Genomic DNA, 3,336 nt, shown 5'->3' with positions numbered 1-3,336 from the left:
TGCTGAAGTGCCGCAATAATGCTATTTTCTCCTTGATGAAGATATCTCTCGTGTATTGATCTCACTACAAGTTTGGTAATGTGGGTTTTCTGGGGCAAGATTATGGGAGTTCTTGTGTCCTGTGATAGTTTCATTGCCTTTTCCAAACGTCCTTTAGATCTCATAACTCCAAACTCGTCCAAAAAGGGGTTCAAGTTGTTGATGCTACTTGTTTTGCTCACTTGGCCATTCAGTAATAAATCTTCCATTTCTTCTCGAAATCCTTGCCATTGTGCCTTCTTATAAAAGTAGTTTTCTGCAGCTCTTCGGTTTTCTATTGAAATGGCTTTCACGAAATGGTTTTTGTGCGTGGACCATTCGCTGAACTTCTTCAGTATACAAAGATGCTTTATTAATTTCCACCAGTTAGAGTAGCCGCGTTCTTCGATATATATTTCGTCATCGTCCTTGGAGTGATGCGCCACAAATTCATCTATTTCCTTTTTTGTTTGTTTCGGCCAATCATCCTCATCAGATCTCAAGAATTCTGGTCAAAACGATGCCATCAATAATGTGTGGGTTTTCATTCGAGGAGTAGTCAGCCAGCGCCTGATTGAATTTAACCAGCTGGTCAACAGCTTCATTTCCAACCAGCGCTTCTCCAACGAACAGCACTAGATCGGGCTCATTTACCTTAATCAACTTAGCCAAGGCTCTCATAAGTGGTTCGTTGTCTTGCATCCGTCCAGCGGTATCAATCAACACCACGTCGACCGCCGAATCCTCGCAAACCTGATGGCTTCCATTGCGATGCCGGCGGCGTCTTTCCATAACCCTTCTCATACAGCTGAACCATTTCCTGCCGGCATGCTTATCCGGTGGGTGCCGTGCATTCAAATGTCGCATGTGAGTTCGAAGCTGCTCAACAGCGCCGGCTCGGAACGTATCGCAAGCAGCAATCAACACATTCAAGTTATTCTCGATCAACCAGAAGCATATCTTCGCCAAGTTGGTGGACTTTCCAACGCCGTTCACTCCGCAGAAGCTCATCACGTATGGACGCTTGTTCTTCTTTGCTTCTAAACAGTCACGAAGGATATCGACACGGCGTTTCGGAGATAATATTTGAACCAGAGCTTCGGTTAAAGTGTTCTTTACAGTGGCGGCAATAGTATCGAATGTACCGAGAACTTTTCCCTCCAACTTCACCGCGACTGATTCGCACAACTTGTGCGAAACATCCGAAGCCACGTTTTTGGATATCAAATGGTCACGAAGCTTATCCAATGCTGGTTGCATGTCCTCACGAGTGAGATTCTTCGATCCGACCAGCCCCTTGAACATAGAGAACACGCCTCCGGATTTCTTTGCCGGGGTCGCGATTGAACGACTGGCGTACGCTTGGATCTCTTCTTCATCTTCTTCTTCCGAGTAATCACTATCACTTTCAACCTCCATATCTTGAATGCCTCCTTTCATGGTACCAATAATGGCATTGGTTGGCGTAAAATCGCTCTTCACATCTTCCGGTTTGTCTTTGGAACGATCCAAATTAGGTATGTCTCTTGTATTGCCACCCAGATCCCAAACGCGCATTTGTTTTCCAAACTTCTGCGGTGGCGACTTTGGAGACTTTGGCTTATCTCCTTTCTTTTTGTTGAGTTTTTCCATCATTTTCTTTCGATTTTCCAAGATAACATCATCGTTTCCACCATTCATGTGAACCGAAGCAACCGCTGCTTCCGGTTCCTTCTTATTTTCTACAATTTTAACAGACTTCTTGCTACCAGCTGGTTTCTCTTCGCCCTTCCTTTCGATCATTGAGGCAACGGGTTTCTTCGACTTGTGTGAATCTTCATAACTGCGCATTTGTTTCGGAAGAGTTGCCTGCATGCGTCCCCATTTCTCAGCTTATACCAGAATTTTGGTAAAATCATCTTGGAAGTCAAAATTTGAATAATTTCTATTCTCAACTTTCAGATCGTTTTTATACTTGTCACGAAACTCCAGATGAACGTCGCTTAGAAATTTGTCGATGTATGACAGCTGAAGAATCTTCTGGAAAGCCACAACAAAGACCAATTCGAATTCATTGTCCAGCTTGTATTGGAGCGAAAGGCCATCATGATCGTAAACTCCAGATCGCTCCTGAAGAATTACGCTTCTGATAAGCGCGTTCACCGAGGGAGCAAATATTTGGTTGGTTCCTCGGAAGTACCAAAGGACGATTCCGCCCTTGGTGAAAATGGTGAACAAATCCAACATTTTGCACTCCCACCTTCCGTAGCACTAAAACTAATCTTTCCACTTCCCTAATCGGTATAGCTGGACTTTACCCCGTACGATAGTAATAAATGCGTGTTTGAATCCTTGATTTTATTTTGCACAGAGAAACTGGAAAAATGTAAGCCAAAATGATCGAAATTGCGTTCGGTTCCGATGTTTTCCCGTTCTGCGTACGAGTTGCATTACTCGTTCGTCACGGAAATCGGAATTATCAACAATTTTGACAAAAATCTCGGCAAAAACATGGTTGCTGGGGCACGGCTGTGCGATTCTCGGTAAAAGTTCAACATTTTGCTGAGATCCCGGTAAAAAAAATTAAGTGTGTGGTTGTACCATGAAAACAAATAATTTAAAGATTTTACACTTACCCCTGGTATCAAACACTGCGGGGGAAGTGGAAAATGCTCCGATCATGCAAATATTTCCTTCCCTCCAGGGTTTATTTTGATAGCTGTGAATCCTAATACGTTCCTTCTTTGTTGTCATTGTGATGTCAGTGGTGATTGGACTAATATACATAAGAAAACGCCTGATTAATCCACCTATCGGTATTAATGCCTTTCACATATTTTACATATGAAAAAAATGTATGAGAAAGAAAAAAATAGCACCGGTAGGTGAATATATTCCATAATTCACATTCATTTATATTTATAGCAAGTTGTGCCGTTGAATACAATTTTTGGTGCGAACAAATTGGTTAAAGACAAGTACTTAAAAATAAGAGATTATTTTGTACGTGTTTTTCACACACACATTCATACAAACACGCACATACAAACATCACCTCAATTCGTAAAACTAAGTTGATTAGTTTATAACTATATAAGCCCCATTTTTCCTATAAAAAGTTCATCTTTGGGGCGAATCTACAGATTTTACGGACACTTAATGTTCGAGAAGGCAAAACCAGCCCTCCACTAGCTATTACGAGAATTCCTTGAGGACCTATTCCGTTGAGCCAATAAAATTATTCAGCAAAAGATACTTAAGTGGAAAAACAACTCCTAATTGATAAGAAAATTATTTTGAGCTTTTTAGTGGAATGTCTTAAGTCAAGTCGAGTCAAGT

At 41.6% G+C, this 3,336-nt stretch overlaps 1 pseudogene; it reads right to left on the bottom strand.

Annotated features, from left to right (window-relative positions):
- Positions 1 to 510: 510 nt before the first annotated feature.
- Positions 511 to 2,419, bottom strand: LOC134223109 (signal recognition particle receptor subunit alpha homolog; annotated as a pseudogene).
- Positions 2,420 to 3,336: the final 917 nt, after the last annotated feature.

The sequence above is a fragment of the Armigeres subalbatus genome, chromosome 3, assembly GCF_024139115.2.
Source record: "Armigeres subalbatus isolate Guangzhou_Male chromosome 3, GZ_Asu_2, whole genome shotgun sequence".
Classification (NCBI taxonomy): domain Eukaryota; kingdom Metazoa; phylum Arthropoda; class Insecta; order Diptera; family Culicidae; genus Armigeres; species Armigeres subalbatus.
This window is presented reverse-complemented; position numbering and strand designations above follow the sequence as displayed.